The sequence below is a fragment of the Alosa alosa genome, chromosome 3 (assembly GCF_017589495.1).
Source record: "Alosa alosa isolate M-15738 ecotype Scorff River chromosome 3, AALO_Geno_1.1, whole genome shotgun sequence".
NCBI classification, from domain to species: domain Eukaryota; kingdom Metazoa; phylum Chordata; class Actinopteri; order Clupeiformes; family Clupeidae; genus Alosa; species Alosa alosa.
In genome coordinates, this window is record NC_063191.1 from 19,691,032 (window position 1) to 19,716,100 (window position 25,069).

Here is a 25,069-nt window from a genome sequence, read left to right on the forward strand (position 1 = left end):
GGTCAGTGAGGCGAGGCAGATTTATACGGCTCAAAGTGAGCAGACTTTATTTGCACTGGGTCCTTAGCGACAAAGCACAGTAAAATGGCACAAGAAGAAGCAGGGGTGACCTTCAAAGCACAGGCTAACGCATAGTAAACCCTTTTCTTGTAGCACTCGCCTACAGGATAGTTTTCCAGAGCAGCTGTGGGGTGACCCCTTTTGTTTCCACAAGCAGGACTAGCTGTGCTGCCACGGGCCCAAAGGGAACGCTCCTCCTTTAATGGCTGCTAATGGAAGGTACTGTGGCAGAGGTGTGTGTGTGTGGGTGGGGGTGGGGGGGGGGAGGGTGGAGAGATAATTCAGCATTTGTCTCTGCTTGGTGAGGTAATGTAACTCAACCCTCCTGTGTGAGCTTCTGTCTGCTGCGGTCAGACAAAAGGGTGTCTGCACTCGTGTTCTGACATGCCAGAACTTTCCATCTTCCTGTACAGTTGTTGGGGTCTCCGGAACACAGTTCTTATAGTGTAGCAGGAGCTTTGAGAACAATACACTGTCAGACTCAACTCATAATTTAACCGGATCAGTCTGTGGCCTCAGTGTTTACAGGGTGAAAGATATATTTTTAGGGTTCTAATTACAAAATATCATCGCCATGAAAATTGGCACCACAGGGCTTAAATTGGCCAAATTATTTGAATATTAGTTATGTTCAAGTTAGGCATTCGTGGCTGTATACATGAACATCATTGCATTATATTATCAAGGCCAATCTAAATGCCTGTCTAACTAAAATTAGACTGAAGTCTGAAACTGATAAAAGCTAGTTCATTCCTAACTAATGAATTTCTGAGATTTCCTACTCTAAAAGCTCTTCACTGGGTTTCAGAACATAACTGCGTACTAGTGAATAGCCTAGTGGCAATAACAGGTTAGAAAGCTTCTAAATGAATTGAGTTTACAACACACAACCATACCTTTAAACACCCCTCAGCAGTAAAAAACAGCTTCATGTGGAACTCAAATGTGCACTTTTTGTAAGACATGACTTTGGTTTCAAGGCCCATTTAAACTCATGTAACTCCGAGACATTTGTGCTTTGCTGCATTTCCAGTCAGCATCAGTTATTAAATGCTCCAAGTTCACAAATGACCGTAAATTACCCTTGTGGTCTGTGTAATAAGGCCTCCTGCCATGAACTGTTGCAATGGGGATCTCAACATGTGTTCCAGTAATCACACCATAGCCCCATGCTGAAACAGTGCATTCTCCCACATTAGTTCTGTTACAGCGCTGAGTCACTGGCTATAATAAACTCATCTGTTTTCATAAATTGGAGAAGAAAATTGACAATGAGAAACAAATTGAGAATGTTTTGCCCTAATTCCTTATCGTTCCTGTTTTTAACTACCTCCCAATCATTCCAGCACCTGCTGATTTGAACTGATGGTGCTGGAAATCATTGGTGATGTGCTTGTTCTAGGGATTGCATTTTTACGTAGTGTATTTGTTTGTAAGTGAATTTGATTTAAGAATTGGTCAATGCTTCCTCAGTACCTGGATGCCTGTGTTTTATAACACGTCATCCTAACATCCTAACTAAGCTTTTTTTACACCTCTGTGTTTGTGTGGGCGATGATGGAATGAATGCTCTGCGCCATGAACCTGTCAATCAAGACCAGTGTTTCTCCACTCTGTTTAAGCACATGATTATCCTCTCCACTTCTCAAGCTCTCCCCAGCAGCTGCCATCCACAGCGCTCAAAGAATAACAGATGCGTGTGGAGCTCCTGCCGAAGCAAGTGCTTCTGTTGCATCAGACAACATTTAGATGAAGCCATCCCTGTCAAGAAAGCGAAACTTCGTAGTACATCAACATTTAATGTGATGAGTAATAAACGTTTTTTTTTTTTTTTAACATAAGCCTATCATATTAAAATGGTGAAATATTGAAACAATAAGCAGGATTTGTGAAGAACAACGTGCAAGTTTCTTTAGCCCCAAATCATGAAACATTCCTACAGACAAAGGAGAATGAGAGGGAGGTCGAACTTTGCCTGACAACAACACTGACAGCGCACACACATGTGGCTAATGAAAGAGAATTCTAACAGCAATGCACACTACAGGGCACAGGAAACATACAGTCCCACTCACAATATGCTATGCTATGCAGTCTCTTACTCACATTTGAGGAAGCTTCACTACCCCTTGCATGTTGCCATATTTTGCATTGTGCTTAATCTCTGAAGTAGGTCATATGGTTGTGCTTTGATCAAACTCTTTTTCCAGTAGTAGCCTATTATCTTTTGTTATATTTCTGCAAGCTGGGAGCATCTGCTGGCTGCTTGTGGGTGTTTGCGCTAGGTTGAACTTGCACTACAGTAGGTCCAGGAAGTGTGGGCTTTCTTTGCTCATTTGTGGAACTGTGATTAATCATCAAAGAGCAGGGGGACCATGCGGTGTCTGAATACTGTTTGTAGTGAGCCTGGTGTCTGGGCTAAAGAATGCTTTGTTTGTACGTTTGGAAGTTGTCTGATATGTAGATGTTCACCACAGACCTGTTCTTTGTCATTTGCCATGATAGAGAATTAGACTGCCATAACTAACATGCACCTACTGTAAATCTTTAAGCATCCACAGATTGATTCCAGCCCAGAATTTGATGTATGTTTATATTGCATGGTTGTTTGACTCAGATGAACTGCGTGACCTGTGGGCCCTATGTGAACTACTCTAGCAGATTGTGCCAAGCTTCTGTGGGCAGTGCTGGATTTGCTCCTCCAGCGTGTCTGTTTGTGTTGAGCTGCTTAAAAGAGGATCACATTATTCAGAGGTGGAGGGAGAGACAGACAGTGAAAGGATTTGGAAGAGACCTTGTCAGAAGTTGACAAAAGGAGTCGGAAAAACACAAAGCAATCAATTCTCCTTTCCTCTGCAGAGTCGGTGTACCGCAGAGACAGGAGAGAAGGAGGATGGGGAGGAGGAGGAGGGGTATGAGGAGAGAGGGATGAGGAAGAGGAGGAGGAGAGGTATGAGGAGAGAGGGAGGATGATTAGGAGGTGGAAGAGGAGGAGGAGGAGAGGTATGAGGAGAGAGGGATGATGGGGAAGAGGTGGAGGAGATGTGGAGACAGGTGGAGACAGCTGTGAGATGGATGGGATGCTGGAGCACAGAGTCTCACTGGCACAGGCCGTTGATGAAGTCACTGAGAGCGTGTGCAGGTGCTGAGGGTCGGGTGAGTCCTGGTGCAGACCCTCAGACCATCTGTCTTCCCATGATGCTCCTCTGCTCAACTCACCAACACAGCATTACAGTGAGATTTTCAGAGGGTTTTTACTGCTGGTGGTCAACACCCATGGTCCAGCTTCATCAGGGACAGTCATCTGTTGTTTTTCTGAAATCAGACTTCACAATTGATTACAGCTCCCTTTCAAGAGAGTTCCATTATCAGCATCATAGTTGGCCCCACGAGGATTCCGTTTTAACATTCCATATGTTATCTTAATGCAGAGGAAGTAGATTGGGAACCAAATAGAATGTTCAAGCATTGTATTTGTTTTTATTGTTGAAAGGGTCTATAAGGGATGGATGTACACAGCCTTGTTTCATAAATGAGGGTGTGTGTTGCCACGGTAGCACATTGACTTGATGAGAGCTTGTGGCTAGTGCTTAGCCATACAACTCTGGTGTCAGGCCTCTACAAGAAACCCAGTGGAACAATGCGCAAAGCTGGGGGCTCCCCACTCTCTCGCCAATGCACACGGGTCTGAGGGAGGGTTCATCTAAGGCACTTCTACATCAGTGCCACAGAGTGCTATGCCTGTGGATTATAGGCCTGTAAACATGTGTGGGAGGTTGGTAGGCACGGTCTCTTGATCCATGCAGACGAGCTAGCTGCAGACTTGGAGGTACCAAATGTTAATGAACCCTGGAAGGCGAGTCTCTTTGTGTGTAAGTCTGGCAAACGCATTTGCTTTGCCGCCAGTGTGATTGTTCCCTTATCCTTGGAAAAGCGCTTGGCTACATAAATTATTCATGGAAAATGGATCAATATCACGGTGGATCAATCCAAGCCTGAGTGATGGTGAGAGACTGTGTGTAGCTGACAGGATGGCATTTCACAGGGCATCTTCTGATAACAGTGTTTACTTTGGAGATAGGCTTTTTTTTTCTCCACCTGACATATTGCAGAGTAAGCCCACACGTTTTAATTAGTGCTGTGTGATACATGTCCCCACTGATCTGTGAACAGACAGGTCAGTCCAGACAGTGTAGGTGTCATAGCAAGGACAGCATGGTTAGTTACAAGGAGTCACTTAATGTCATAGAGGGCAACAGAGTCTGGGGCCGCTAGTCGTATGGCAGGCAGAAGACAGTGCTGTCAGCATACTGACCACACGAGCAGAAGTCCTAATTACATTCCCTCACCAAAGCTCCTGCATGATAATTTCACATTTCCATGTGAAAGGGTGCGCTCCACTGCCTGCCACGCAGATGAAAGATGCACTACTTAGAAGAATTGCAAAATTGTCATGGTCACAGATTTATGTCCCAGATTCTCTACACTTAAAAGGTGTAAGGACCCTATCTTTTTCATGCAGGTTATTTTTATACCTATGCCTTGTCTGGTCGTACAGGATGCATATTGCATACACATTCTTTGTGCTCAATGTATGCATTTTTCTCTGTCATTATAAAACATACTTTTGAAGTGCTGCTATCTACATGGCAAGTTATAAAAATAGCTCTTTCAGTTCTAGGCCACATGCCTTGTGGGCATGTTTCTGTACAGGTCAGAATGTGCAGAAATACAGTATCTGGCCCCTGTCACTCCATTTTGGAGCCTTTCATTTGTGGTGTGGGTGTGGGGGTATTTTTTCTCAGCCATTAGATAAAAGCCTGGCTGGGAGACAGAGTGAAGTAGATGACATTTTAGGCACCAGCTAACCATTGGAGCTCTTAAACTGGAGACAAGCAGTTGCCTTTCATTTGCTCTTTCTATGGGGTTGGAACACAACACAGAGGTACCGCATGGACTTTCATGTGAAGGGCCTGCTTTGTGTTCTTGGTGCTGATTTGGCCAGTCAGTAGCCACCGAGCACAAAGGCATGTGTGCTGTTCTCCAAGCGGATCAATTCCCAGAGCCTCTCTAAACTGCAGGCGGGTGACAGAATCAGCCACATGCCAAATCGTCCTCCACTATTTCCTGAATTTGGGTCCATGTTCCTCCCTCTTAACAGGAGGATAATGCTGTAAGCTTCTCACCCACCCCTCCTCTATCTTGCTCTATTTTCTATCTTTTCTCTCTCTCTCTCTCTCTCTCTCTCTCTCCCTTTCTATCACATTGGCCGCTGTGCATCTGTAGAGCTCTAAACCAGCATCACTGACAAACAAGTATGTTCCTCTGCACTCTGCTGACTCCAAGATGTGTTTCACCTTTAGCAGATAGGAGATTAGCACGCTGCATTACAATACTGTGTGCGGCTTGTCTGATCTTGGCACAAAGAAATATGTAATAGCTCCTGGATCCACATTGTTTGAGGCAGAGGCGGGAGGATTTGGGGATATTTGTGACTTGTATGATGGTACACATTGGACTAAAAATAATCTCTTATCAAAGCCACCGGCCTCCCTCAAGCTTTGGATGATGTGTTTGTTTTTCTCAATAATGGCAAGCGTGGATCCGATAGGGTTTGACATCTGCTGTGACCGCAGTGATGTCAACATCTTTTTTTCTAAAGCAAACATGTGAGGAGACATGCAGATGGATGTGTTTGAGGAGGCTGGGCTGTTTCACTTCTCAAAGTCACGGAAAGTCAGTCACCCCAGGGCACCAGCGGAGTGTGACGTGGGAGGGGGGAGGCACACACCAGCACACGGGCAGCACCACCCCACCCCACCCCACCCTCCGTGCCAGCTCCCATCATCATCAGCAGCCCAAGAGGCTCCACACCAGCGCGGCCAGGCCAAACACACAACTCACACCAAAAGCCATCAACGCTCACTCACTCATCCTCACAGCCACTCACTCACTCATCCTCACATCCACTCACTCACTCACTCATCCTAACATCCGCTCACTCACTCATCCTCACAGCCACTCACTCACTCATCCTCACAGCCACTCACTCATCCTAACATCCGCTCACTCACTCATCCTAACATCCAGCCACTCACTCACTCATCCTCACAGCCACTCACTCATCCATCCTCACATCCACTCACTCACTCACTCATCCTAACATCCGCTCACTCACTCATCCTAACATCCACTCACTCACTCATCCTCACATCCACTCACTCACTCATCCTAACATCCACTCACTCACTCCACTCACTCATCCTCACAGCCACTCACTCATCCTCATCCTCACTCACTCACTCACTCACTCATCCTCACATCCACTCACTCACTCACTCATCCTCACAGCCACTCACTCACTCATCCTCACAGCCACTCACTCACTCACTCACTCACTCATCCTCACATCCACTCACTCATCCTCACAGCCACTCACTCATCCTCACATCCACTCACTCATCTCACAGCCACTCATCCCTCTACATCCACTCACTCATCCTCATCCTCACTCACCACTCACTCACCTCCTCCACCACTCACTCATCCTCACATCCACTCACTCACTCATCCTCACACTCATCCTCACAGCCACTCACTCATCCTCACAGCCACTCACTCATCCTCACAGCCACTCTCACTCATCCTCACTCATCCTCACAGCCACTCACTCACTCACTCACTCATCCTCACATCCACTCACTCACTCACTCATCCTCACATCCACTCACTCACTCATCCTCACAGTCCCTCACTCACTCATCCTCAACACCATCTCAGTTAGTTACCCATCTCCCCTCATTGCCCAGCTTTCATATAGTATTTACCACAGACATGCTCATGTTCACTCCAACACTTATTTGTTCATTTATTCATTCATTCACATTCAACTCACCGTATCACACATTCCCTCATTTCACACACACACACACACACACACACACATTTACTACCGCCCTCACTCACTCACCCACTCTGTCATGTACCTGCTCACACCCTTCCCCCTCATGCACACTAGGCCAGTATGTCCACGCTCCTCATAGCAACTCAGCCAGTCAGAAAGCCAGCACCAACGCACATGCACAACCCGCCTACACAGAGAAGGGAATAGAGCTGAATTAAATCTTAACTTAATCAAACAGATCATTTTTCTGCTCTGATTTAATGACAATCGCTCCTCATTACCACAGGCCGGTTACAGCTTAATTGTAGTCTTTCTTCCGGAGCACGTTAATTCACTGCATGTAATTATCCAATAACATGGATGTGAAATCATTGTTGGAGCAAGTTTTCTATGTTGAGCATGGTGAGTCCAACTGTCTATTTCATGGCTGCTTATTCCCTTACATAATTGAGTGTGAATCATTGCCACAGAGTGCCACAGAGTGCCAAGTCTTACCTCCGAGCTGTTGGTTTCCAGCCTGCATAAAAACACACTAGTTAGTCCCAAAGGCGTACACACATGCATATGCACACACGGACATAAACATGCATGCATAGCCTACACACCCACATACATAAATACACACACACACACACACACACACACACACACACACACACACACACACACACACACACACACACACACACGCTCTGTAGTACATGCCAGTAGTGTGGGTAGTATGCAGGCTTCAGAGGCTGGCAGCGGGGGAGCGTTGTGGTAGGAGCCCTCACTAATGGACCAGAGGGGCCAAGTTCAGAGCCTCTCAGCACTGCTTCACTGCTCTCCCACGCACTTCACACACACACACACACACACACACACACACACACACACACATATTCATTCACATAGGTTCACAAATATATATATACATACACTGCACATACACATAGACATACTCTTCCCTCATGCTCCCTCTCTCCCACACACATGCACACACACACACACACACACAACACATATTCATTCACATAGGTTCACAAATATATATATATATACATACACTGCACATACACATAGACATACTCTTCCCTCATGCTCCCTCTCTCCCACACACACGCACACACACACACACACACACACACACACACACACACACACACACACACACACATACACACACACACACACACACACACACACACACACACACACACACACACACCACACATATTCATTCACATAGGTTCACAAATATATATATACATACACTGCACATACACATAGACATACTCTTCCCTCATGCTCCCTCTCTCCCACACACATGCACACACACACACACACACACAACACATATTCATTCACATAGGTTCACAAATATATATATATATACATACACTGTACATACACATAGACATACTCTTCCCTCATGCTCCTCTCTCCCACACACATGCGCATACCCACACACACACACACACACACACACACACACACACACACACACATACACACACACACACACACACACACACACACACACACACACACACACACCACACATATTCATTCACATAGGTTCACAAATATATATATACATACACTGCACATACACATAGACATACTCTTCCCTTGCCCCTCATCCCACACACACACACACACACACACACACACACACACACACACACACACACACACACACACACACACAACACACACACACACACACACACACAGGCTACACACACACGACAACACACACACACACACACACACAGGCTGCACACAGCACTCATCAGGCACTACTCCCATCCCAGGCCAGACAGGGACAGGACAGGCCACTCAGCTCAGCAGCAGCAGCAGTAGGGGTCAGCTGTGTGGTGCTGGGCTGCAGGGGGAGGAGCAGTAGGGGGTACATGAGGAGCTGCCCAGAGCCCACTTGTGGCTTCACATAGCAAGATAATGAGGCCGGATGGTATGTGTGTGTGTGTGTGTGTGTGTGTGTGTGTGTGTGTGGGAGCAGCCGGCTGGGTGGGGTCAGGGGAGGAATGCTGTGATGGAGGTGTGGACATCCCAGCTGCTAGAGGGAGCGTGCCCCAGGCCAGAGGGCAGGACTGGAGGCCATGATGATGGAAGGAAAGGATGGAGTGGGTTTCTAAGGGTTGTTAGTTTCCTTTTTTCTAAACGATACCACATTCAGGAAAGATTTTGTTTCAATTTTTTTTTTTTTATTATTTTTATTTTGAGTATTTCGATTTCAAGCGTTTTTCAGTTGTTCTTTCAAAGGGGTTTGAACTTAAATGTGTCTCCCCTGTGGCTCTCATAATATTACAGTTGATATGAATAATTCTGGCTGGCTTGAGAATGGAGGAGTGATTGATGACTGGTCCTGGGTAGGGGTGCTCAGAGAGTGAGCGTGGTGCGTGGACAGTCGCCCTGCTTGCCCCCCTCTCATGTGCTTCCTGCTGCCGACAGAAAGAAAAGTCTGTCCTAGAAAAAACAACAGCACTCCATGATTGACAGGTTGGGTGAGGAGCGAGAGAGAAAGACAGAGAGAGAGAAAGAAAGCGAGACAAAGAGGGGAGGGGAGAGAAAAAGAGAGAGTGGGAGAGAGAGAGAGAGAGAGAGAGAGAGAGAGAGAGAAAGAAAGAGAGAGACAAAGAGAGAGAGGGGCTGTTAGGGCTCCCTCACACACATTCTTAGGGATGGTCTTAGAGGAGTGTCAGTGGACTATTTCTTGCTTAATGGAGGCCCTGGGAACTGAGCCCACTAACTCTGGAGCTGGAGCGGACAGAGCGCCACAGCAAAGGCTGCTCCACCACCCATGCACTCCCCTCTCAGGGCGAGGCCACACTGGCAGCTCCATCAGCACAGCGCGGCAGCACCAGTGGCCCTCCACTGACACTCACCACTGCCTCTTCTCATTTCCTCTTTCTCTCTCTGTCTCTCTATTTCTCTCTCTCTCTCTGCCCCCCCCTCTCTCTCTGTCTCTCTCTTTCTCCACTCTTCTGCTCTCTCCCTCTTCTCACTCCTCCCATCGCAGACTCCCTTTGCCTGGCGTCTCCCTCACTCGGTCCATTCCTCCGCCTAGCCCGTGCTGCCCACTCCCCTCTCATGAATGAGCTGAGCTCTGTTGATCATTCATCACCCTGGGACTGGCCTTTGTAACAATAACAGTGTCTGAGTCTGAAAACTTTACAAGGTCATGGAGGAAGGCCTGCCTCCCTGGGCTCAGATGCAAAGCTGTACTACTCCTTAGAAGCAGAGTGTGGTAGCTGGGGTAGACAGGAGGTGTGTTTGTAGCGGTCAGACAGACAGGTGAAAGAAAGATAGGACTCGTTGGGAATGGAGGGATGAGGAAAACAAAACCCCTGAGTGAAAGATGATGAAGGACAGGAAGAGGGGGGGGTTTTCTCAGGGTTTTGGAGTGATACATCCTGTCCAGTGTACATACACACACAAACACACACATAAATGGAAGCACACACAAACGCACACACACACAAATACACACACACACAAATACACACACACACACACACACACACACACACACACACACACACACACACACACACACACACACACACAAACAAAGGGAAATCATGGCAGACATGTCATGGGAATGTTTGTGCACTACAGCAGATAGACAAACAGGGTCAGAGGAGGACGTGATGACTCGGTGGGAGAGGAGGATGAGAGAGAGGAGCCAAAGGGCAGGGACTGAGGGAGGAGAGGAGGAGAGGACAGGACAGGACCATTCTTTAACATCTGAGGTTTAAGACTTGCCTCTGGGGAAAGTCTGTGTCTGGTTCCCTGTGGCCAGTCTTAGGTCTGCCCAGACTGTTTGATGTAAAGGGAGACGGCCGCCGCTGGCTCCAGGTCTCTGGACTGTCTCCTGCAGGAGGTTTCTAAACATGCCAGGCTCAAACAAATGGCCTCCATTATGCCCTTATGTGTCACAGATAGGTGAGTTATGAATGGCCCATTTCTCCACATTAGCACAAGTACCCTCTGAGATGTGAGCGCATGTACACACACACACACACACACACACACACACACACACACACACACACACACACACACACACACACAGTGAGAGACATATACAGAAACACAGACAGCATTCTACACCATCATATCCATAATCTGATATGTCTAAATGCATTCTTTCTTTCTCTCCTTCTATGCCTCTATTTCTCTCATATAGACACAACCCACTCCTAGCACGCACGCACACACACGCACTCACACGCACGCACACGCACGCACGCACAGGATGAAACCTAGTCAGACGCAAGCCTCCCTGTTTTCTCCCTCCTGACACAGACATATTACATGTAGGCCCAGATCAGCGGGTAAACTGTTTGGCAGACAGAGAGACCGGCCTGGTTCCCCAAGAGCTGAGCAGTGCATCTTAATGAGGCTTTAACAGAGGGCTTCACCACATGCATAGCTGCACATAATTAAAATCAGGGAATAATGTCCTGTGTGTGTGTCTGTGTGTTTTGACGTGCTCTGTTTTTTTGTTTACTGTAATGAATTTAGCATTTAGAGCCAGGAATATTGCATAAATACTTCTTCTTTCCAAATAATGACACTAGACCTCTGCTGGAGAACTTGGGGACATTTGTGAGGCAAGACACACAGGCTCTGTTGAAATGTTTCAATTATTGTACAAGGAGATTAAAATATGTCAAAATTGATTAAATTGAATGAAATAGACAGTATGATGGCTAATTATTTCATTGGATTGAATATGCTCTCACTGGAACCATAGCCTCTGATAATCCTGTTTGGGTTTGGTGTGGGGGCTTGGGGCAGTGAACAGGCCCTTTGAGAGTCTTGAGAGTGATTTAATTACAAGTCTGCCTCTGAAATCTTCGGCGCGCCTTCCACTTTTGTTGTTGTGCGTAAATACTCATGCAGGAGAACTTTTATATTAGAGTCGTAATTCAAATCTAATTGCCTCATTCTCTCCACTGCATTTGTCTGCTGCTTTCTTCTGGTGAACAGAGGCCATTTGTCTGTGCTGCTCAGACTGCTGCAGTTCCTCATCTCAACTTGCGCTCAAACATGAACATGATGTTAGTCACCAAGCCATATGGTTTTGAAAGGATGGAAGTATCAACCATTTTACCCTATTTCTTTTTTTTTACATTAGTTTTCTTTTTTCTTGTTTTGAGAGTAGGCTGCAACATTCATTCAATTTCATTCCATTGTTCAATTCTATGTTATCCCATCAGGGATTATGACAGAAGCAAAAGGGAGGGGGAGGAGGAGAGGTGAGAATCAGAAGGCAGCAAATGAATACATACGGTACACGCATCGAGATGTCAGGATACGTGCAGTATATGCATACAAGGTGAATATCAAGAGATACTTTTGTGGTAGCAGCCCATTTTAGTACCATTTTAGAGCAAAGAGAGGAGTGCAGAGTGGTGAAGACAGCATGAGGCAATGTCATCCAGATATGCAGAGATGTAGACGCCTGTAGGAGCCTGAGAGATGTGTTGAGAGGAAAAGAAAGAGAGACCTTCTGAGAGAGTGAGAGAGAGAGAGAGAGAGAAGGAGGAGAGGCACGAGAGCAGCATGCTGTACTGACTGTGAGGACCAAGGTCCTGAGATGGATGAGTGTAGCAGCGCGTGGAGGCCAATTAAAGGCCTTGTTAGAACGGAAGCAGGGAGCCGACGCAGGCCTTTGATGCTGGATCGGGTGGGCTGTTCTTCTGGGACCACGGATTTTCTCATTTAGCCTCATTTCCTGCAGACATGTGCCGGGTTGGAGGTGAGGACACCGCAATCATGTGATCTGCTCCACATACTGTAGTCAGCGCCACCAAAACACAAACATACTTCCTAGTTGGGCGTTGCACACATCCTGTCACCTTTGATTCATTGTGATTAGTTTGCTTCCATTGTCCCTTGTATTTGTTTTGGAGGCATGCTATAACGGCTAACCACGCAAGCCGCAGGAGATAAAGCATCCCTTGCCATCTTACAAGTGCTTGTCTCACTTCTGTGGACGTTGGACGCCTTCCGAATCCAGGCAGCAATTTAGTAGCATAACTGAAGATGTGCCCAGCAGCAGTGGTTGTGGCAAGGGCCCAGCCAAACACGCAAGATCAACAGCTCCTTATTTGTTCTGGCGCTGCACCTGTGTTAGTCAGCTCTCCACTGAGAGAGGGAGCGCCTCTCCTCAGCCAAAGCTCAAGCCGCTCTGCCTTCGCACATTTGTTAGATTTGATGGAAAACATCTCCGTGGCATTGCATGGAGAAAGGCCTAATGCTGCTATAAAAATGACAGAAAGAGTGAATTCTTTCAATCTTTCTCTCTCCTTCCCTCTCTCTCTCTGTCCTGAAATTCTCCTATCTGTCAAGCTGCCATATTTGCTCTGCAGTCCCCTCGTGTGGGCTAGAAAGATGCTAAATCTGGAGTGTTGTCTCAGCCCTATTCATACCTCCCAAGCTGCAAACAAGGCAGCAGAGGCTCTGATTGATACAGCTCTTAAATGGAGGTTCTTTAAACAGCAAAATGATTAGCTATTGAGGTCATTGAGGAGAGAATGTGTTTCCACAGTGAATGTGTTCATCACTACTGCTTTGGTCTGGTCTGCTAGTGCCCCGCTGGGAGTTTCTGTGAGTCTGCCCAGAGGCAGTCCTCTTTTATGTATGCTAGTACTCCCTCTCCGCAGATGGAGGTCAAAACAATGAGGTTTCCTTTCGGGATAAAAGGTGGCGATGTTCAAGTGGCTGTTTGGTTAGCAATCTGTCGTCGTGTCAGCCAGTGCTGTGTGCCTTTTGGAGTTTCATTGGGCTCGACAAATGACCTTCCCGTGCTTATTGAGCTGGCCTTTTCCACTCCCATGAAAATGTCATTTGGCCGCTGAACTGGCGGTGGGATTTAAAAACTTCACGGCAGGACACAAATGATCGGGTGATAACGAGCTGTTTATGAACTCACACTAAGGGCTGTCAGGTGTAGGGGCGGCCGTGTTTGTAGATGCCTTCAGGGGAGAAACCCCCCACTCCTGCGAGACACCTGCTCGTCATCACGATGGAACTCCACTGAAGCCGTAAAAGCAAACCATCCATGGCCTTTTACAGTTTTTCTCGATCGTTTTGATACCTGTGTCAACTCTGACATCTGACTCTGACATGTTCTCAAAACAGTTAACACCCGTGTCTGAACAAAAGCACTCTGGACAAAATGACACATTTTGCTTGCAAAAGGCTGTTACTCTCTCAAAACACTTAAAACATGCAGCAAAAGCAAATCTTGCCTTCAAACACTACAACTTGTTGCCAATTCAAAAACACTCTTTAATCAATCATTACACACTTGACAACAAAATGCAAAATCTAGTTCTCAAAATTAGCATTTTTGCTATGTCTGTTCCATTACTTTCTCATTTTTCTGGTATCAGAAAAAAACTGTGAAAAGAAAAAATGTACTGAATAAAAAATAATTTATTCATTCCTCCCAAGATGTAACTGTCATTGATGTGTAAGACATACAGCAAACACCTAGCAAGATACTGTAAATTTCATTGAACTACAACTTTCATCGAAATAAACCTACAGTATACACTTTTTGTACTGTTTTCTCCACCAAATAGGCAATACAGTACTTTGTCTAAATGTGCATTAGATCCATACTTGCAAATAGCAACACAAAACAGACATTTCTTATGTAAAATAAATGATTGCTGATTGAAGAATTGTGCAAAGGAGTTTCACACAGGTGTATCAGAGATTCAGACTTGCAAGGAATCTATACCACCTGTGAAAAGATGTTTTCCTTTTGTTTAGCATGGGAAAACCAATAGAGTTTGGGGCTTTTGAATGACACCTGTGCTAACTGTTTTGCAAAAGGGTGTGAGAAATGTGTGAACCCAATGAAAATGTGTGAACACATTCGCAAGAGATTACTTCTGCTGTGCAAAGAAAGTAGTCATGAAGACCAAGTGGGTTCCAGTTTACTTAAGCAGGTAAAAGCAATCGAGAAAAACTGTAATATTGAAGGGGTATTATCACTGCCAATATTCTGAAATGATCAAAGAAGCGTCTCTGGTGAAGAAATGTTTTTTTTCTGCTTTCTTGCTGTTTTTTTGTCAGCTCTTAGATGAAGTCTTTGCGAGGTGTGTAGTGTTCAGAGGGAAATTCCCCATCTGAATTGTCACATGCGCGTGTTAACCTGAGGCAATGGGCCGCTGATTATGAGGGGCAGGTGTACTGAGATGTGAAATTGCTGTGTGAGGAGACACGTTTGTTACAGTAGGCTGGGCAGCGGCTGACATAGATGCTCCACCACTCTGATTTCTGGGGCCTGAACTGACAGAATCTCTGCACATGCAAAGCAATGGAAAACACACTACCTCTCAGACATGAATGCCTCCACTCAGAGCAGTGAAGACACTCGGGCCAGCTATCATGAATGTGTTAAAGTGAGCAGTGAAATTTGATCAACCTTTTAGACCTTTCAACCTTTCAGAGAAATCTGAGATGGGGATGTGGTCACTAAAACTGTGTAAAATCCTGTCTTAAGTCTTGTATTCATATTATTGTCATGAGATACAACCTTAAAACAAAAGTAAAGACGTGAACACAGTGTGACGTTAGAGGTAGACAGATAGAGATGGACGATAGAGATAGAGATGGACGATAGAGATAGAGATGGACATTTTCTGTTTGTTTGGGTCCTGGTCCTGGAGAGTTACAAGCTCTTAACTCAGTCATAAACCATTTACCGTTTACCTTATCCTATAGTTGAAAACAATATTGACATTTTTACCGATCCATCTAGGTGGATGCTATATCATTAGGGAGCGTGAGCACACAGCTGATGATCTGGTCAGGGCTGAAGGGCGGTGCGCTGAAACGTGAGCCGTGGTGGCAGATGTGGCCTGTGTGCAGTGAGGAGCTGTCGGGGGAATGTGATTTCCCCAGGGTCCGCCAGCAGGCCCAGCACACTCGTGGAGCGCCGCAATTAGCGTGTGGCTGTGACCAATGGCGCTGGGCAATTTGTTACTCTGTGAAGCCCCAGAGGACGTGTGCTGAGTCGGCTGATTCCAAACATCTGCTGCCCCGGACTCTCCACGCACGGTGGGCTGTCTGGCGAGGGGTGCAGGGGACAGCCCACCATGCGTGGAGAGTCCGGGCCCAGCCCACCGTGCGTGGAGAGTCCGGGCCCAGCCCACTCGGCCACACCCGCTGGAGGTGGCCCTGAGATGTAGTGGATCCACTGGCTCTCCCAGTACATACAGGATGCACAGGAATGCTGTGTCTGTGTATCTAATTGGCTAAACTGACAAGATTTGTTTTTTCTTTTTTTCTTCTGCTTGACAAACTGTGCCAGCTGTGTGCAAACAATTCCTGTCCCGACTGGCAAAGCAGGGTGGTTGTTTATTTCCACAAATATATTCCCTTCTGCAGGTCGGTATGCCAAACCCAGGTGGCTCATTGTTGTAAGCACCTGGGCTGTATTAAAGACTGTCAAAGTAAAAGAATTGCAGACATATACAGTTATGTCTCTTTTCATTTAGCAGTGCATATAGAGTCCTCCTCTCTTCTGCAACCAGCCATCAATTTGTTTCTTGTTTTCCCGTTTTCTGTCCCCTGTAACCACTCAGATTTATTTCTCTGTCATCATCCCTTTGTTCACAGTCATCTATCTATCTATCTATCTATCTATCTATCTATCTATCTATCTATCTATTTATCTATCTACAGTATCGTAACACCCCCAATTATCACCACTTTTGTTCAGAAATTCTAAAACAACGATGTTTTAGAACACTTCAAAATAACATTTACTAAATGAACCTTACATTTTTCAGTAGCCATAGGTGTGTAGATTTGAACAAAATCTGGTTTGGTTCTTAACAGGAGCATTTACTGCCTGAAATATCCGATTTTGTTTACCACGCTCTCGCCTATTTACACCGTTTCAACGGCACATGAGCGGTTAGACCGAGAATTCTCGTCATAAAATTCAAATTCCACTGGAGCTCCAAGCGGTTGTGTACACGCAGCCTTACAACACTGTTTACAGCTCTTCGAGTCACGGTAAAATGTCATTTTTGGTACATAGCTAATTTAGATACACCTGTTGTGGGTGGTTGTGTTTCTTTAGGAGTCCGCTGTCTTGGTTTGTATAGAAATGGGTATTAAGTGACACATACACGCAAGACGGTGGAAATACGGGACCGGCGGAAATAGGGGGAGTTCCGATATCTATCTATCTATCTATCTATCTATCTATCTATCTATCTCTCCATCCATCCATTCATCCACCTCTCCCACCATCTCTCTCCCTACTGAAGCCTAGTCCTCTCCCCCAAGAAGATGCTCAGAGCTCCCTTCTCCAGAGCCTTGGCAGAGGGCCAAAGCTGGGCCTCCATGCTCCCCGTCTGCAGTCATCAGGGTTCACCTCTGGCTGTGAAAACAATATGAGCACATGTGTCAGCGGGTGGAGAGGGCACAGACATGTCAGGGAGAGGCCAGGGTGCTATATAGAGTGGTCAGTGGAGATGAGCGCGCTGAGGCCAGGGTGCTGAATAGAGTGGTCAGTGGAAATGAGCGCTGAGGCCAGGGTGCTGAATAGAGTGGTCAGTGGATATGAGCGCTGAGGCCAGGGTGCTGAATAGAGTGGTCAGTGGAGATGAGCGTTTTGTAAAACAGTAACCCACGCTGTTCTGCGGGGTACTACCCGTCCCAGCACCCAGCATGCCTTTGTCCTTTGCTCACAGGCTGGGGGGTGGAGTGGGGGGCATGGGGGGTGGGGGTCTATTGTGTCTGAATAGTGATTGGGTTTACAGGCGGTGGATTACAGGCCTTATGGGGCAAGAGTGTCATTCTAATTTCACAGAGGCCCCTTTAGATCCCATGCCATTTCAAATCATCAGACATCAGATCTGTCACATTTAATTAACTGTGGTGCATCCCTGCGTGTGCTGGTGTGTGTTTGTGCTGCTGCTGAGTGGATGTGTGTGCCTCTCCACACAGCTTATCTCTGGGCATCATTTCCTCCCAGGCCAACCCAGGGCCCACGCTCTGCACAGCCGCAGTGAGCCGCAGCTTCTGACGCGGCCGCCACAGTCTCACACCAATTTACTGTCGGCTCACCTGTAATGTGTCAGATGAAACAGTGGCCATTGCAAGATCCTCAACAAAGTTCACTCGTTATTTCTCATTTACGTAATGCATTGCCCAATAATTCACACTGTTAAATAGAAGTCTTTTTTCACAAAATGTCAACTTAGTAGAAAGTAAAAAAGCAGTCAGCTGACATTCCTTGGACATTGTGATATGAAAGACCCTTCAGTACATACATGGCTCAATGGTGTTTTATGCCCCCAACATCGTCTTCCAGGCAGCGCTGCCACTGCATGGCTTAAAGGCAACTAATCCTAAACCTAACCCCAACCCTAACCCTAACCTTAACCCATGGCTAACCCTAGAGCCTTCTAGGCAGCGCTGCCTTGAAGACAACGTTGGGGGCATAAAACACCAAGAAACACATACATGCTGACAAGCATAATGTGAAATAACACTCTATGTTGCTTTGTACATTTCTGAGGCTGCCTCTATTGTTACAAACTTCGATTGGAAACTATACTTATAAAGTCAAAGTCTAGGGTGCTCTGACTTGCTGTAACCTAGTATGTGTGAAATACACGTTACTGTAATCATGTATCACTACATGTATGTAAGAAACTGCATGAATGGAATGCAATGGAAGACCAGCCTCTATCTGGAGTATTCTGGTCCAACTTAAGCAGACTCTTTGGCACACCCAGAGAACAGGAGCTTAAGTCTCCTACCTCACGGAATGTTCAAAAATGAGAAAATCCCCACAAAGAAATGAAAACCAACCATGCGCAACACAAACAAATCCAAAATCCGGGAAACTGAGAAGTACAACAAAGGGGTCCAGACAGTACCAATGACGAGCAGACTACTTCACTTGGAGCCAACTGGCCTGTGGTTCTCACCTCCGTCACTCCATCCTTTCCCAAAAGCAAGGAATGGGTTCCATTCTGGTTCATGCACCACATTTTGACGTGTTTACAGCACTTTGACTGAAGATAAATTGGTTTGGAACCTGTGATGTTGTAACCAAAAGGTAGTATCACTACTTCAGGGCTTTATATAGCTAGTTAACCTATAGTTAACCCAGACGCCAGCTGATGCCCTCCTGGGGGAATGTACCGTCCAAACCACAGGGCAGTTGGGTCACAGGAAACACCCCCTGACAATCAAATCGATTTAACTTGATTTGTTGAATGTGCATATTCAGTAATAGAATATAACAAGTTAACACCATCTTTTGTTTGTTCAATTCTGAGCAGTTGTGATACATTGCAAGAAAGTTTTTAGCCATGTCACATACTGCTGTTTTTCTCACTGACGGTGGTTCAAAAAGTCAGCTCGGACAAAACGGCATGAGCTTGACCATTCAAGGCAGAAACTTAAGCACAGTGCCTCAGGTAGGAACAGCAGGCCCAACTGTCTCTCCAAAGGTGAAAAACGGCTTTGCCAAAGCCAAGTGATTTCAGTGCTCGTGTGTAGGCAGCCTCGTGCCCCACCACTCATCCCCTTGACTGCCGGTGCCAAAGGATGATCAAGTGGCTCCATATTCTGCTCTTGGCACAGTAATGACAAATGTGATAAGGATCAATTTACCGACCATGTCTCCCTCCTTGGGTGTCCATGTGCTTCCCTAAAATCTGTTGTTATTGGATGACATGATCCTGCCCTGTTGATCGGTAGCAAAAAAGCTGGTGTTTTCTTTTTGCGGGCATAAAGGAGTGGAGCTGAACTGTGTGGAGCCTGTTTGGGAATGAAGCTGGTTTGTAGGCAATTAATGTGTGCGAGTGCTGTGTTTGTAGGCAATTAATGTGTGTGAGTGCTGTGTTTGTAGGTAATTAATGTGTGTGAGTGCAGAGTGTTGGAGCGGCAGCTGAAAGGGCTGGAGATGAGGTGAGACGAGATAGGGCCAGAGACTGAACAGGCTCTCTGGGAGAACACCATGCAAGAGGAGACAGAAGACATAAAGCAGGAAATAAAGCCTAAATGGGTTTGTGTGTGTGTGTGGGTTTGTGTGTGTGCATGTGTTACACATTGCGTGTGTGATGAGTCACAGCCTATGTGTGTGTGTGGGTGTGCTTGTTTGTGCTTTGCCTGATCTCAAGCAGATGAGTGTGTGTGGGAGCCTTTGTGGGTATGTTATTATTATTTATACAGCCTGGGAGTGTATTGTATGCTGCACTGAATAACAATATTCAGTGATGAGCAGCCTGTACATTATGGCAGATGCATCAACATCTCATCTAAAAAGGCCCGTCTTTAATGTCTTACCCCTTTAAGTGTTGAGGCTCATTTTGCAGCTGAAGTGGCTTTTAACAGAATGTGAAGCTGCACCGCTGTTTTAAGTATAAGTATATATACTCTTTTGATCCCGTGAGGGAAATTTGGTCTCTGCATTTATCCCAATACGTGAATTAGTGAAACACACTCAGCACACACAAATCCCGGCGCAGTGAGCTGCCTGCAACAACAGCGGTGCTCGGGGAGCAGTGAGGGGTTAGGTGCCTTGCTCAAGGGCACTTCAGCTGTTCCTACTGGTCGGGGTTCGAACCGGCAATCCTCCGGTTATAAGTCCGAAGCACTAACCAGTAGGCCACGGCTGCCCCACGGTTGTTTTACCACCTGCTAGCTGGGGAGTCGGGAAAAACAAAAGTAAATGCATCACTGCGGCTAAGGTAGTGGACCTGCGTGCACGGAATTGAAATTTAGAAGCTAGTTTGCCCAGTCAATGGCCATGCTCTTGTGAAGAGGCAATCAGCAGAGCTAAGTGACTCAGACTTGGCTGCTCTTAGCCATGAGAGTGGAAGGCTCACATTGGCAGCGGACTTCTTTTATGACATCACAAATGGACGCTGTGTTCCCAGGGGAGGTGTAGTTAAATGGCCACTTCCTCACCTAAACACATTGAGTCATGCTCATTCACAAATCCTCCCCCGCACTCTCTCTCTCTCTCCTCTCCTCTCCGCTCCTCTCTTTTTTTTCCTTCCTTTCTTCTCCTCTCCTCTCTTCTCTGGCCAGCAGGAGCTGGTGAGCTGAGTGAATGGCATTTCCTGGATTTCCGGAACACAAAGGCAAAAAGCACTGGAAATGATGGAGGGCCTTGTTTGCAGAGCACGAAATGTGAGGCTATTCATCAGCCCTCTTTTTCCTCCTCCGAGGTTGCGCTCGTTAAGATCACTGGTTCCAAACTACAGCCAAGGAATCTTTTTTATCCCTCTTTCCCAGGCGAGATTGAGGCCAGCAAAAGTCAAATAAGGTTGTGTTGTGCTGATATGTTACCATGAGATTCAGTGACCCGTGCTGGGGATTATGAAAGTCCAACACAGCCCAGTGGTGTTTCTCTTCTTTACTGCGTGTGTTCTGGAATCCTCTCACAGACACATTTTCTGAAGGAACAGTGAAGCGAGAATCAGGGTGTTAGACTGTGTCGGGGGGCAGATCATCGGTGGTGCACGCTCGGCGTTGCAGTGGTGGAATGCGGCTCAGGTGTTGGCCCACTGCCCGAGAGCAGAGCTGGACACAGACAGGAGCTCGTGTCCAGAGGGAGTCATGTCAGTGCAGCTCACCGTTACCCTTCTGGCTCTGACCTCTGCCTCCACCTCTCCCTCCTCCTCCTCTCCCTCCTCCTCCTCTCCCTCCTCCTCCTCTCCGTGGCTGTCTCCTCCATTATAGCTCTTACAGCAGCATGTCCATGCACCCCATAATAAACAAGATTACAGCCTGGCTCAGCCCCATCCACACACACTTACACACAAAGGCACTGCAGACTTTTTGTCTTAAACCAGTGAACCAATTATCTAAATGGCAACAGACTTGCATTGCAAACATCAACAGCACAGTTGGCACTGATAAAAGCTATCTAGTGTCAATGTCACATTAGTGTGTGTGTGTGTGTGTGTGTGTGTGTGTGTGTGTGTGTGTGTGTGTGTGTGTGTGTGTGTGTGTGTGTGTGTGTGTGTGTGTGTGTGTGTGTGTATGTTCTCACATCTCAGAGAGTAATTGTGCTAATGTGGAGAAATGGATCATTCATAATTCACCTATCTATGTGTGTGTGTGTGTGTGTGTGTGTGTGTATACAGTATGTATGTATGCATTTTGCATTTGCACCAAAGAAGCTTTGTCTCTATACAACTAAAAAACTGTAATATTTAGAATCTAGAAGGTCTCATTGGTCATTTGTTAGTGTAAAGACGTGACGTTGGTCCATGTGTGTTCCGCTGCACTACAGCCCCCAAAAGAGGACAAAAGTGCTGATGTGTTTCAACATAGTGAATGAGTGCCCCTCTGGCACTGGCAGCTCCCTCCCTCCACAGCCTTTTTCTAACATTGTTAACCTACTTACACACTCTTCTTCTTTCTCTCTCTCTCTCTCTCTCACACACACACACACACACACACACACACACACACACACACACACACACACACACACACACACTGCATACTGTAACATCAGCTGAGAAGCTAGCCTACTTGGGAGTGAGTGTGTGTGTCCCGGGGACCTGGGGCCCATTAATATTTAAAGATCTTCACAGAATCATTGAGATCAGCAGCAGACATGAAACATGGGCGCTACTGCGGCAGACAGTGTGTTTATTGCCTTCCTGGCCATGGGGAAGAGCGTGAGAGCCGTTATTGGATCTGCAGGGTACCATCCAAAGACAAACACGGCTATGATTGGATTGTTTATTAAGCATTCAGTCTTGTAGTGTCTGTCCAGTGCTCCTTCACCCACCCCCCCCCCCATGCCAGATGATGAAATCAGGCTATCTTCGGGAATCTTGTGTTTGTTTGTTTTTTTGCTGCTGCCCAGGTTCTGATGGAGACTGTGATCCTGGGTTATTTTCATGACCATAATCATGGGCCATTAAGCTCAACATCTGACTGCGGGGGATGCCATTTGGGGAAGAAGAAATTGTTTGCTTAGCCAGCCTGGGGTGCTGTGTTCCTGACTTCAAACAGCACATCTGATGTAAAGAAATGTGTGATTGATTCCCGGGAGTGCTGTACAGATCCTCCGAATGTCTCCAGACTGCTAAAAAATACATCTAACCCGTGTGGTTCTTCTGAAGAAGCTGCTCTGCTCTGCGCTAAGTAAAGGAACTGCCTCACTAGACAAATTCTCCTTCATCAAAGTACATGCAGGACTCTGGGTGCTGGGCCGAGAGGCCCTCTGTGTTTGCTTTGTGTCTTCCAGCAGGACTCATGGAGCAGTGCAGAGCTGGGTGCTGGAGCACGGTAGTTTATGGGAAGCGGATGTGTGTGGTGTGGAAGTCAGGAGTAAATCACACTCAGCTGGGTGCTACTAGTGTTGCAAAGCACCCACTGGTCACACACTGGTCACACACACACACACACTCTCTCTCTCTCACTGTATCTCTCTCTTTCACTCACACACACACACACACACACACACACACACACACACACACACACACACACACACAGAGAGAAGAGAGAGAGAGAGAGAGAGAGAGAGGAGGAACTAGAGAGAGGTACAGTAGGCTCCTGCCGTTGTCTCTGCAGGCCTGTGCTGCAGTGCTAATGTAATGGGAGAGGAATGTGTTGCACATTAGAGTGTCATGATGCGTGTGTAATGAGCCAGGAGATGGCTGCTCGCTGCTCTCCTCCCCACATAATCTGTCATTCCACGTCCTGGCCCATCTCCTCTTTCATTCTCTTCTACTTTCTTTGCTCCCACTCTCTCAATACAGCCCTCTTCTCTTTTCTTCTTCTCTTCTCTTCTCCTCTCTGTTCTGTTCTTTTCTTCTCTTTTCTTTTCTTCTGTTCTCTCCTCCTCTTTTCTCTTCCTCTCTCTCTCTCTCAGTCTCTCAGTATTTTCCTGTCCTACACCCTTCTCCTGGAGCATTCTGTTATAAATGAGTAAGTGATGTGGAGTCATATGCTCTGTTTCACTCCTCTTCTTAAGCAAAAGGCACTGCTCCATTTTTAATGCTGTACAAACAGTCTGTGGTCAGGTGTGAGCTGCTGCTGCTCTGGGCGAGAGATGATCTGGACGAGCCCCTGCTCCTGTACACCTCCTGACGACTCGGCTCTCTTCTCCCCATGAATGTTGCATGGTCTCCGTTGGCGTCTGTCTTACAGTTCCGTAGCTCACTCGCTGGCAGCCCTCCTCCCATGGTGCCGCTCACCTGTCCACGGCCAAGCTGAGATGCGCACCTGTCAGCTCGCAATCACCGCACCTCTGTTGACTGACAGAAGGCCAAGGACAGGGCGGGTTTTTTTTTTTTGCAGTGGGCAGACTGTAGGGCAAAGGGTGATTGGTTGATTGGACAGTGATTGATGGCCGTGCGGCACATGACATCCCCCATCAGCAGCAGCACCATGTCCCTGACAAGGGGAGGAACACTCGGCCTGCGGACGATTTCACAAAGGCATTTATGACATTACTTTAAAATAACAAAATGTATCTCAGATTGTGGAGGTCAGGGTTGTCCAAGCATCACTACTAACACTACTGCATCACACTACTGTGTGTGTGTGTGTGTGTGTGTGTGTGTGTGTGTGTATGAGAGAGCGAGAGAGCATGTGTGTGTGTGTGTGTGTGTGTGTGTATGAGAGCATGTGAGTGTGTGTGTGTGTGTGTGTGTGTTTATGCCCATGTATCGGGGGGAGATGGAGAGTGAGAGAAGAATGGCAGATGATTGGAAGGGAGCAGTGGGCACCTGATCCCCCTCTCCTCTCTCCTCTCTCTGGGCCTTATCACCTGCCTGGGCTGTGTAGCCAGTTCCTGTGGCTCACACCAGATATCCCTTCTGCTCCTCTCCCATCGGCGAGCCTTTTACCCCCACCACTAGCCTGTCAGCACAGAGAGGGGGAGATGGAAACCAGTAATGTAAAATTTGGCAAGGTGGCTTTTAACTCCAGCTTCAGAGTATTTCCAGCTCCTTGCATCAGTCAACCCTTTTGAAGATGTTCCTGCTTCAAAGAGACCCCCCCCCCCCCCCCTCAGCTCTCTTCCCACCCGTCTCTTCCTGACCAGTGGGGAGGAGCTTTGGTGCTTTAACTCCG

At 46.8% G+C, this 25,069-nt stretch overlaps 1 protein-coding gene across 1 annotated transcript in view; it reads left to right on the top strand.

Annotated features, from left to right (window-relative positions):
* LOC125292082 (E3 ubiquitin-protein ligase SH3RF3-like) overlaps positions 1 to 25,069 on the top strand; it is a 100,089-nt gene that overhangs the window by 42,625 nt on the left and 32,395 nt on the right.